The sequence below is a fragment of the Balaenoptera ricei genome, chromosome 19 (assembly GCF_028023285.1).
Source record: "Balaenoptera ricei isolate mBalRic1 chromosome 19, mBalRic1.hap2, whole genome shotgun sequence".
Taxonomy (NCBI): Eukaryota; Metazoa; Chordata; class Mammalia; order Artiodactyla; family Balaenopteridae; genus Balaenoptera; species Balaenoptera ricei.
Window position 1 is genome coordinate 6,875,408 of NC_082657.1, and position 12,585 is coordinate 6,887,992.

The 12,585-nt window shown below is 47.6% G+C and overlaps 2 protein-coding genes across 2 annotated transcripts in view; both read left to right on the forward strand.

Moving 5' to 3' along the window:
- Positions 1-12,585, forward strand: part of NUP62 (nucleoporin 62) — a 31,775-nt gene that overhangs the window by 16,298 nt on the left and 2,892 nt on the right. The gene's annotated exons all lie outside the window — the stretch shown is intronic.
- IL4I1 (interleukin 4 induced 1) overlaps positions 1-12,585 on the forward strand; it is a 45,450-nt gene that overhangs the window by 16,268 nt on the left and 16,597 nt on the right. The window lies entirely within an intron of this gene.

Genomic DNA, 12,585 nt, shown 5'->3' on the forward strand with positions numbered 1-12,585 from the left:
CAGCCATATTTTCGGGGCCTTGAATAGTGTCTGTACATAGCAGGTGATCAACAATACCTGTTGTATGAACGACTGTTGTACTGCAAAGAATTTGTGTGCTCTCTGTGACTCCCCCCTCGGGGGATGGACCATTTTTCCTCTCTGTGTTGTCGTCACTGTACACAGGGTAGGACTGAGTAAATGCTAGAGTGAATAAAGTAGATGAAGTTCGGGTTTGGAGAGGCAGAAGAACTAAAGGTTAGTGGACCTGAGCGAAGGTGGAGGTGATGGCAGAGAACCCTGGTCCTCGAAGCTGGGGGTGAGTTGTGTCTGTAGGTGGGAATCCCAGACGCCCCAGGGCCATGCAGGTGGCCGGATGTGGTTTGGAAAATGAGGGCAAATGCGGGGCTGGTGGCTCTGCCAGTAACACCCTCAGTGACCTCAAGGCAGCCACTTCTCACTCGGGGCCTGGGTCCTACGTGGACCAACTACCCCAGCCGCAGCTGCCCAGTTCCAAGCACCTGGCCCGGGCACACCCTCCCCTCTTCCCAGGAAAAGGCACCACTTCTCCAGTTTTTGTACCTCCCCGCTTGCCCTCAAGCAGCATCAGCTTCTCTTTTAGGAAAGCTCACCCCTTTGGTAAAAGTAGAAAAGCCCTCACAGAGGGCAGAGGGCTTTTTTTGCTTCTCTTTTTTTCACAGCTCACAATAGTGTGTATTTGTTCAGCCATGTTTTATGAGAAACTCCCAAAGTTCTGGTCGTCGGTGGCTTTGTTAACTGGGACAGACCCTGCAGAACTATCTATATAATGGTTTTGTCTCATTTTGATGCAGATATATACATGTCCCAACCTGGGATTCTCTCTTCTCCATCCACAGGGTCCTGGCTCAGGCCTTGGGCTCTTGGCCTAGACCGTCCCCCAGCCTCCTCCCAGCTGCCCCACCTCCAGCCTCTACTGCTCCAGTCCGTCCCCCACCATGTTAGTCCCCGCCTCCCCCCGCCTTAAAGTCCCTCTGTGGCTCCCTCAGGATAAAGCCTGGCCATTATCGTGACATCGGTGGCTCTGCCAGCTTCTCCCTTCACATCACGTGGCACCATACATGAATGTGGTCACGGGTCCCCAAGACCACCCTCAGCTTCTGTGATTTGCTGGAAGGACAGATCACAACTCAGCAAAGCTGTTATAGTTATGGTTTATTACAGCAAAACCAAAACAGGTTAAAATCAGCAAGGGGAAAAGGTATTCGGGGCAGAGTCCGGGAGAGACCAGGTGGAAGCTTCCAGTTGTCTTCTCCCAGGGGAGTCACACAGACAGGGCTAATCCTCCAGCAGCAATGTGAGCACACGCGGAACATTGCCCACCAGAGAAGCCTTGCTGTCCGGGGTGGTTTTAGCTACAGTCACACAGGCACCTTGTCACCTTCGTTATGCAGTCTCTAGCCCCCTCACGGGGCAAGCTGATGCCGTGTGGCCCAAGGCCCACCTTAGAGAGACTCTGTCAGGCAGGATGGTCCAAGGGCTTGGAGGTTCCCTCCCCAGAGCCGGGCAAGGGCCAGCCCTCTCTTTGGAATGTGCAGGGTTCAGCCCTGCCCTGTGCACGTTCTCCCTCCAGCCCATGCCGTTCTCCCTCCAGCCCCTGCCGACGGCGCACTCAGGCCCCAGAGCCACACCTGCTGGTCAGCCTCTCTCTGCCTCCACCCGGGCCCTCCTCCCTGTCTCAGGGCTGACCCCTCGTCCTTCAGCGCTCAGCTCAGGCATCTGCTCCCACTACCTGTGACCCAGCCTTGCCCCTGCCTGCAGCCCTGGTACTGAAACCGACGTTTGCTGCGTCTCTGGCTGCCTTCAGGGTTTAGGTCATCTTCCTGGGCCTCACTCTCCCCATTCGTCAAATGGACTTGCTTTCAGGAATAAGTGAGCCGTAACACACAGGGTGGGCTGGATCAGTATGTGTTCACCACTCTCAGTAGGTCCCTGGCATCCGAGGTGTTGGAAACAGATGAGGCGTTTAATAAATAGAGAACCGTCAAACCAGACAAGGCCCCACGGGAGATTGTTTTTCTTGTGGTATAAAAAGCAAAGAGCTTTCTTTTTTTTTTTTTTTTAGAAATTTCATGTAATGTCTGAAACATTTATATTAACATATTTCCATACATATTTCCATACAAATACAAATATAAGATTTTTAGAAATTTCATGTAATGTCTGAAACATTTATATTAACATGTTTCCATACAAATAACCCAATGAAAGTTTAGTATTAGTTGTTTTGTTTGTTTTTTTATACTGCAGGTTCTTATTAGGCATCAGTTTTATACACATCAGTGTATACATGTCAATCCCAATCGCCCAATTCAGCACACCACCATCCCCACCCCACCGCAGTTTTCCCCCCTTGGTGTCCATATGTCCATTCTCTACATCTGTGTCTCAACTTCTGCCCTGCAAACTGGCTCATCTGTACCATTTTTCTAGGTTCCGCATACATGCATTAATATACGATATTTGTTTTTCTCTTTCTGACTTACTTCACTCTGTATGACAGTCTCTAGATCCATCCACGTCTCAACAAATGACTCAATTTCGTTCCTTTTTATGGCTGAGTAATATTCCATTGTATATATGTACCACATCTTCTTTATCCATTTGTCTGTTGATGGGCATTTAGGTTGCTTCCATGACCTGGCTATTGTAAATAGTGCTGCAATGAACATTCGGGTGCATGTGTCTTTTTGAATTACGGTTTTCTCTGGGTATATGCCCAGTAGTGGGATTGCTGGGTCATATGGTAATTCTATTTTTAGTTTTTTAAGGAACCTCCATATTGTTCTCCATAGTGGCTGTATCAATTTACATTCCCACCAACAGTGCAAGAGGGTTCCCTTTTCACCACACCCTCTCCAGCATTTGTTGTTTGTAGATTTTCTGATGATGCCCATTCTAACAGGAGTGAGGTGATACCTCATTGTAGTTTTGATTTGCATTTCTCTAATAATTAGTGATGTTGAGCATCTTTTCATGTGCTTCGTGGCCGTCTGTATGTCTTCTTTGGAGAAATGTCTATTTAGGTCTTCTGCCCATTTTTGGATTGGGGTGTTTGTTTCTTTGATATTGAGCTGAATGAGCTGTTTATATATTTTGGAGATTAATCCTTTGTCCGTTGATTCATTTGCAAATATTTTCTCCCATTCTGAGGGTTGTCTTTTCGTCTTGTTTATGGTTTCCTTTGCTGTGCAAAAGCTTTGAAGTTTCATTAGGTCCCACTTGTTTATTTTTGTTTTTATTTCCATTACTCTAGGAGGTGGATCAAAAAAGATCTTGCTGTGATTTATGTCAAAGAGTGTTCTTCCTATGTTTTCCTCTAAGAGTTTTATAGTGTCCAGTCTTATATTTAGGTCTCTAATCCATTTTGAGTTTATTTTTGTGTATGGTGTTAGGGAGTATTCTAATTTCATTCTTTTACATGTAGCTGTCCAGTTTTCCCAGCACCACTTATTGAAGAGACTGTCTTTTCTCCATTGTATATCTTTGCCTCCTTTGTCATAGATTAGTTGACCATAGGTGCGTGGGTTAATCTCTGGGCTTTCTATCTTGTTCCATTGATCTATGTTTCTGTTTTTGTGCCAGTACCATATTGTCTTGATTACTGTAGCTTTGTAGTATAGTCTGAAGTCAGGGAGTCTGATTCCTCCAGCTCCATTTTTTTGCCTCAAGACTGCTTTGCCTATTCGGGGTCTTTTGTGTCTCCATACAAATTTTAAGATGATTTGTTCTAGCTCCGTAAAAAATGCCATTGGTAATTTGATAGGGATTGCATTGAATCTGTAGATTGCTTTGGGTAGTATACTCATTTTCACAATGTTGATTCTTCCAATCCAAGAACATGGTATATCTCTCCATCTGTTGGTATCATCTTTAATTTCTTTCATCAGTGTCTTATAGTTTTCTGCATACAGGTCTTTTGTCTCCCTAGGTAGGTTTATTCCTAGGTATTTTATTCTTTTTGTTGCAATGGTAAATGGGAGTGTTTCCATAATTTCTCTTTCAGATTTTTCATCATTAGTGTATAGGAATGCAAGAGATTTCTGTGCATTAATTTTGTATCCTGCAACTTTACCATATTCATTAATTAGCTCTAGCAGTTTTCTGGTGGCAGTTTTAGGATTCTCTATGTATAGTATCATGTCATCCGCAAACAGTGACAGTTTTATTTCTTCTTTTCCAATTTGTATTCCTTTTATTTCTTTTTCTTCTCTGATTGCCGTGGCTAGGACTTCCAAAACTATGTTGAATAATAGTGGTGAGAGTGGACATCCTTGTCTCGTTCCTGATCTTAGAGGAAATGCTTTCAGTTTTTCACCATTGAGAATGATGTTTGCTGTGGGTTTGTCATATATGGCCTTTATTATGTTGAGGTAGGTTCCCTCTATGCCCACTTTCTGGAGAGTTTTTATCAGAAATGGGTGTTGAATTTTGTCAAAAGCTTTTTCTGCATCTATTGAGATGATCATATGGTTTTTATTCTTCAATTTGTTAATATGGTGTATCACATTGATTGATTTGCGTATATTGAAGAATCCTTGCATCCCTGGGATAAATCCCACTTGATCGTGGTGTATGATCCTTTTAATGTGTTGTTGGATTCTGTTTGCTAGTATTTTGTTGAGGATTTTTGCATCTATATTCATCAGTGATATTGGTCTGTAATTTTCTTTTTTTGTAGTGTCTTTGTCTGGTTTTGGTATCAGGGTGATGGTGGCCTCATAGAATGAGTTTGGGAGTGTTCCTTCCTCTGCAATTTTTTGGAAGAGTTTGAGAAGGATGGGTGTTAGCTCTTCTCTAAATGTTTGATAGAATTCACCTGTGAAGCCATCTGGTCCTGGACTTTTGTTTGTTGGAAGATTTTTAATCACAGTTTCAATTTCATTACTTGTGATTGGTCTGTTCATATTTTCTATTTCTTCCTGGTTCAGTCTTGGAAGGTTATACCTTTCTAAGAATTTGTCCATTTCTTCCAGGTTGTCCATTTTATTGGCATAAAGTTGCTTGTAGTAGTCTCTTAGGATGCTTTGTATTTCTGCAGTGTCTGTTGTAACTTCTCCTTTTTCATTTCTGATTTTATTGATTTGAGTCCTCTCCCTCTTTTTCTTGATGAGTCTGGCTAATGGTTTATCAATTTTGTTTATCTTCTCAAAGAACCAACTTTTAGTTTTATTGATCTTTGCTATTGTTTTCTTTGTTTCTATTTCATTTATTTCTGCTCTGATCTTTATGATTTCTTTCCTTCTGCTAACTTTGGGTTTTGTTTGCTCTTCTTTCTCTAGTTTCTTTAAGTGTAAGGTTAGATTGTTTACTTGAGCTTTTTCTTGTTTCTTTAGGTAGGCTTGTATAGCTATAAACTTCCCTCTTAGAACTGCTTTTGCTGCATCCCATAGGTTTTGGGTCGTCGTGTTTTCATTGTCATTTGTCTCTAGGTATTTTTTGATTTCCTCTTTGATTTCTTCAGTGATCTCTTGGTTATTTAGTAACGTATTGTTTAGCCTCCATGTGTTTGTCCTTTTTACGTTTTTTTCCCTGTAATTCATTTCTAATCTCATAGCGTTGTGGTCAGAAAAGATGCTTGATATGATTTCAATTTTCTTAAATTTACTGAGGCTTGATTTGTGACCCAAGATGTGATCTATCTTGGAGAATGTTCCGTGCGCACTTGAGAAGAACGTGTAATCTGCTGTTTTTGGATGGAATGTCCGATATATATCAATTAAATCTATCTGGTCTATTGTGTCATTTAAAGCTTCTGTTTCCTTATTTATTTTCATTTTGGGTGATCTGTCCATTGGTGTAAGTGAGGTGTTAAAGTCCCCCACTATTATTGTGTTACTGTCGATTTCCTCTTTTATAGCTGTTAGCAGTTGCCTTATGTATTGAGGTGCTCCTATGTTGGGTGCATATATATTTATAATTGTTATATCTTCTTCTTGGATTGATCCCTGGATCATTATGTAGTGTCCTTCCTTGTCTCTTGTAACATTCTTTAATTTAAAGTCTATTTTATCTGATATGAGTATAGCTACTCCAGCTTTCTTTTGATTTCCATTTGCATGGAATATCTTTTTCCATCCCATCACTTTCAGTCTGTATGTGTCCCTAGGTCTAAAGTGGGTCTCTTGTAGACAGCATATATATGGGTCTTGTTTTTGTATCCATTCAGCCAGTCTATGTCTTTTGGTTGGGGCATTTAATCCATTCACGTTTAAGGTAATTATCGATATGTATGTTCCTATGACCATTTTCTTAATTGTTTTGTGTTTGTTTTTGTAGGTCCTTTTCTTCTCTTGTGTTTCCCACTTAGAGAAGTTCCTTTAGCATTTGTTGTAGAGCTGGTTTGGTGGTGCTGAATTCTCTTAGCTTTTGCTTGTCTGTAAAGCTTTTGATTTCTCCATCAAATCTAAATGAGATCCTTGCCGGGTAGAGTAATCTTGGTTGTAGGTTCTTCCCTTTCATCACTTTAAGTATATCATGCCACTCCCTTCTGGCTTGCAGAGTTTCTGCTGAGAAATCAGCTGTTAACCTTATGGGAGTTCCCTTGTATGTTATTTGTCGTTTTTCCCTTGCTGCTTTCAATAATTTTTCTTTGTCTTTAATTTTTGCCACTTTGATTACTATGTGTCTCTGGCGTGTTTCTCCTTGGGTTTATCCTGTATGGGACTCTCTGCGCTTCCTGGACTTGGGTGGCTATTTCCTTTCCCATGTTAGGGAAGTTTTCGACTATAATCTCTTCAAATATTTTCTCTGGTCCTTTCTCTCTCTCTTCTCCTTCTGGGACCCCTATAATGCGAATGTTGTTGCGTTTAATGTTATCCCAGAGGTCTCTTAGGCTGTCTTCATTTCTTTTCATTCTTTTTTCTTTAGTCTGTTCCGCAGCAGTGAATTCCATCATTCTGTCTTCCAGGTCACTTATCCGTTCTTCTGCCTCAGTTATTCTGCTATTGATTCCTTCTAGTGTAGTTTTCATTTCAGTTATTGTATTGGTCATCTCTGTTTGTTTGTTCTTTAATTCTTCTAGGTCTTTGTTAATCATTTCTTGCATCTTCTCAATCTTTGCCTCCATTCTTATTCCAAGGTCCTGGATCATCTTCACTATCATTATTCTGAATTCTTTTTCTGGAAGGTTGCCTATCTCCACTTCATTTAGTTGTTTTTCTGGGGTTTTTTCTTGTTCCTTCATCTGGTACATAGCCCTCTGCCTTTTCATCTTCTCTATCTTTCTGTAACTGTGGTTTTTGGTCCACAGGCTGCAGGATTATAGTTTTTCTTGCTTCTGTTGTCTGCCCTCTGGTGGTTGAGGCTATCTAAGAGGCTTGATGGGAGGCTCTGGTGGTGGGTAGAGCTGACTGTTGCTGTGGCGGTCAGAGCTCAGTAAAACCTTAATCCACTTGACTGTTGATGGGTGGGGCTGGGTTCCCTCCCTGTTGCTGTGGCGGTCAGAGCTCAGTAAAACCTTAATCCACTTGACTGTTGATGGGTGGGGCTGGGTTCCCTCCCTGTTGGCTGTTTTGCCTGAGGCAACCCAACACTGGAGCCTACCCGTGCTCTTTGGTGGGGTTAATGGCAGACTCTGGGAGGGCTCACGCCAAGGAGAACTTCCCAGAACCTCTGCTGCCAGTGTCCTTATCCCCACGGTGAAACAGAGCCACCACTCGCCTCTGCAGGAGACCCCCCAACACCAGCAGGTAGGTCTGGTTCAGTCTCCCCCAGGCTCACTGCTCCTTCCCCTGGGTCCTGATGCACACATTACTTTGTGTGTGCCCTCCAAGAGTGGGGTCTCTGTTTCCCCCAGTCCCGTCAAAGTCCTGCAATCCAATTCCCACTAGGCTTCAAAGTCTGATTCTCTAGGAATTCCTCCTCCCGTTGCCTGACCCCCAGGTTGGGAAGCCTGACGTGGGGCTCAGAACCTTTACTCCAGTGGGTGGACTTCTGTGGTATAAGTGTTCGCCAGTCTGTGAGTCACCCACCCAGCAGCTACGGGGTTTGATTTAACTCTGCTTGCGCCCCTCCTACCGTCTCACTGTGGCTTCTCCTCTGTCCTTGGACGTGGGGTGTCCTCCTTGGTGAAGTCCAGGGTCTTCCTGTCAATGATGGTCCAGCAGTCAGTTGTGATTCTGGTGCTCTCGCAAGAGGGAGTGACAGCACGTCCTTCTACTCCGCCATCTTGGTTAATCTTATCGCAAAGAGCTTTCTATAAATGCTTTTCTGAAAAATTTTAGCTGCAGCTTATAAATAGCAGAAGCTCTCTCGAGTGAGGTCTTGAGAACTGAGGCACGTGGGTGTAGCAGTTCGGATGCTTCTGGCTGCTGGCAGCAGACCCAGCTCGAGGTGGCTCTGCAGTGAGCTGGGGGGCGTGGGCGTCTCTGAGCAAGAAGGGAACTGGTGCAGGGCCGGGCGCCGGTGGTCCCGGAGGCTTAGGCACTTGCGGTGGCGAGAGTGAGAGGCCTTTCTCGGAAGCCCCCAGAAGAGCTTTGTAAAAAGGCCAAGGTCATGATCCCGCCCCTGGAGAGAGACTGGTGTTGGTGATCTGATCAGCTTACATTTTGAGTGTATGTCCCAGGAGGTGGTGGGTCGGAGGAAGCCAGTTGAGGTCTGCTGGCTCAGGGCGGGCGGCCCCGGGCGCCTCTCCCCAGAAGCACATGGCTGTGTGGAGGAGACCGAACAAAACCAGGGGTCTGCGGTGGAAGGTGGAGGGGCAGCTACGTAGGCAGAGGGAAGAGGAGACAGGACTGGCGGATGCCTTCTCTGGGCCAGGCACGCGGCCCCTCAGTCATGACCTTGTTTATTCTTCAGCGTGTGAGGGGAGTATCCTCATTACAGGTGGGAAAGCTGAGGCGCAGAGCGGTTCAGGAGCAACCTGCGCCGGGACCCACAGCTAGTGAGTGGCGGGAGCAGAGTCCCAGCCCGGGTCTCTTCTTCAGGCTTAGAGACCAGCTTCGTGCCTGAAAGCAGGGAGCCGTCTTGCAGCTGCTTTTAAATGAAAGGAAAAGAAGCACATGAGGGTGTGGGGTGGAAGCTGGGGTGCAGAATAGCGGCCATGCCCCCAAAGCAGGGCTGCTTGCCCTGTAACCGGGATGGCGGGGGGTGCGCATTTGATGAAGTAGAAATGCAGAGGGCTTTTCAGTGCAGGGGCGGGGCTCTAGGGCCCACCGTGGGGTGGAATTGCAGGCTACTTCCGTCTGAGCCTCTCCTCCCCAATCTGTGCGCTGGGGCCATCGTCCCGACCTCCTCGTAGCACAGGTGTGAAGTTGGCTGAGGAGGGGGTACGTAGCACAGTGCTGTCGGGGCCGGGGTCGGCTGCCCCAGAACCATGCTCATTTCGACGCTGGAATGGGTCATGCAGCCTGAGGCCCGCTGAAGAGTGGCAGCTGACCGTGAGTTCGTGTTAAACTTGAGGTCAGCCACAACCTCCAGGTCTTTTTCCTGGGCACTTCACAGCTGGATTCACGCCCACCTCCACCACCCCCCCCACCCCCGGCCTCCCTTCCTTCCTCTCCAGCTTCGCCCCAGAGTGACGGCGCAGTGCGTGCCTGTGCGCAGCGACCGAGGCCATCAGCACCGACCGAGGCCATCAGCACCACACCCAGCTCCCTCCCGGCTCGGCCATGCTTCAGCGTCGCAGGGGCCACCCCCGCTCTCCTGATGAGGACGCTGAGTCTCAGGGCGCCCTAGGGAGTCACGGGGTCCCCCTTCGTATCCGTCAGACACTTTCTACTCCCCAACTGTATTCGTGTCCTATGGCTGTTCTCACAAATTATCACAAACTTATTAGCACCTGAAAACAATGCACGTTTATTCTCTGTATTTACGGAGATCAGAGTCCAAAATCATTCTCACTGGGCTGAAATCAAGGAGAGCTGGTTCCTACTGGAGACTCCAGGGGAGATTCCATTTCCTTGCCTTTTCCAGCTTCTAAAGGCCACCTGCATTCCTTGGCTTATGGCACCTTCCTCTATCTCCAAGTTAAAAATGCGTTACTCCAGTCTCTGCTTCCATCTTCGGGTGGTCTCTTCTCTAGTCAAATCTTTCTTTGCCTCCATTTTATAAGGACACTTATGGTGACATTTAGGGCCCACTGTTTAACCCAGGATTATCTCCCCGTTTCAAGATCCTTAATTTAATCACATCAGAAAATTCCTTCTGCCGCATACGGTAGTATATTCCCGGGTTCCAGGGAGTAGGACATGGGTGTCTTTATTTTTTGTTATATATTAAATTTTTTTTTTTTTTTTTTTTTAATTTATGGCTGTATTGGGTCTTCGTTTCTATGCGAGGGCTTTCTCTAGTTGCGGCAAGTGGGGGCCACTCTTCATCGTGGTGTGAGGGCCTCTCGCTATCGCGGCCCCTCTTGTTGCGGAGCACAGGCTCCAGACGCGCAAGCTCAGCAATTGTGGCTCACGGGCCTAGTCGCTCCGCGGCATGTGGGATCTTCCCAGACCAGGGCTCGAACCCGTGTCCGCTGCATTGGCAGGCAGATTCTCAACCACTGCGCCACCAGGGAAGCCCCCTATTATATATAAATTTATTTATTTATTTGTTTTTGGCTGCGTTGGGTCTTCATTGCTGTGCGCGGGCTTTCTCTGGTTGCAGTGAGCGGGGAGCTACTTCTTCGTTGCAGTGCATGGGCTTCTCATTGCAGTGGCTTCTCTTGTTGCGGAGCACGGGCTCTAGGTGCGCGAGCTTCAGTAGTTGTGGCACATGGGCTCAGTAGTTGTGGCTCGCGGACTCTAGAGCGCAGGCTCAGTAGTTGCGGCGCACGGGCTTAGTTGCTCCGTGGCATGTGGGATCTTCCCAGACCGGGGCTTGAACTCATGTTCCCTGCATTGGCAGGCGGATTCTTAACCACTGTGCCACCAGGGAAGTCCGACATGGGTGTCTCTAGAGGACCACATCTTTGGTCCTGACCTGGCATGGTGGTATTTACACATGCCGGCTCCCCTGCTTCCTTGAGCCCAGCCTGTGGTGTCCAGCCCCTCCCCACACCCAAGGCACCTTTGGGGCAAGACAAGGTGTGATTGAGCACCAGCCTAGGGGAGGTTTGTTTAATTCAGTGTCCCCATCTGTCCCGCTCGAACTGTGATTCTAGAATCTGGCTACACAAGTTCTCTGGTTCTTCAGAGTATATTTACACCCTGTAATACGAAGGTCTCTTTCAAAAACCAAGCTTATCAATTATGTGTCTATTATACAGATGGAATGAACATTTGGAAGCTATTGCAAATTAGCAAGGAGACCATCCACCTGTAGTCCCACCAGCCAAAGACAGCCCCCAGTCACATGTCAGTGTATTTCTTTCCAACTCTCTTTGTTCAGAGTAGTTCTGTTTTTCCACAGCTAAGATCACACTGAACTAGTAAATTTGCATTCTGCTTCCCTTTGTTGTCATTTCCTGCATTTCTTGAATATAGTTAGAGGCCGTGTCAGTGGGTATAATGCAGATCTTCCCTTATATTTGATACCTAATTGATCCCCTAGTTCGGTGCAGGGAAATGCCCTGTCATCTGGTGCCCGCGCTGGGTGAGGAGCTTCGTGGATCAGGCCCATGGCCTGGGGTCAGCTCCTGGTAGGTCACCACAGCCCTCTGAGCCCAGTTTCCTCATCTTGGACGTGGGGACATAACCCCTGCCGCCAGACAGTAGTGAGAGATCGTGTCCGTGAGCAGCCCGCCTGAGGGTTGGTGCTCAGCGTGTGATCACTCGCACCCACTGACCTTTTCCTCTCCGAGTCACCTTTGACTTTCCAGCTAACAGGCGGCTCTGCTCAGGGCTTTTTCAGTTAGAAATTATGGAACTCAGTCAGCTTAAACTGAACAGGGGCGTGCTGGCTCATGGCGCTTCTGAGGAGGACGGAGTGGGGCAGGTGAGCAGGACTGGATTTCCTGGGGCTCTCGCGCTCTCTCCCCCGCCCTCTCTCCTGTGCGCTCTCTGGTGGCAACTCATCATCTCCCGGTGCTCATCCTCTGTGCCCTGCACCTGCAGGTGGAGGAGGCCCCTCTGTAGCACCTGGAGAGAAACCCGGGGGAGATCTCTTGGCCGACTCGCATCTCCATGTCCCCTTGAACAAGTCTCTGCGGCCGGGGGTGCCAAGCGCTCTGATTGAGCACTCGGGTCTCATGCCCACCCCTGAGTTAGAAGGAGGGTGAGGGACTGCGCCAACATTCCCTCCATCCTCCTAAATGGTGTGGGGTGTGCACAGAGGGGGCCTTTGGCACCCAAGGCCCTGGCGTACGGCTCAGCTTCCCGGGGCCCGTCTCTCTGTGAGGTCCAGAAGGGCACGTGGGGTGGCACTGTGCCGAATCAGCCTACCCCCACCCACTTGCAGTCAGCAGGGAGGCCTGCGGAGCAGGTCCCAAAGGTGCTTGTGTGCCTCTAGCCCCGCTCGCCGGAAGCGCCTCGAATCCGACCTCCTCAGGGGCTGAGGTCGGTTCAGGCGCCCGCTCTTCGGCCTTCCCCTCCTTGGCAGCAGGGCTCCCACTGGTGCTGGCTGTGGCCATGAGCGGCCCAAGCACCTCCAGCTCCTAGTGCCTGACCCCCGGGACGGGCTGTGCACCCCGGTCCTTCT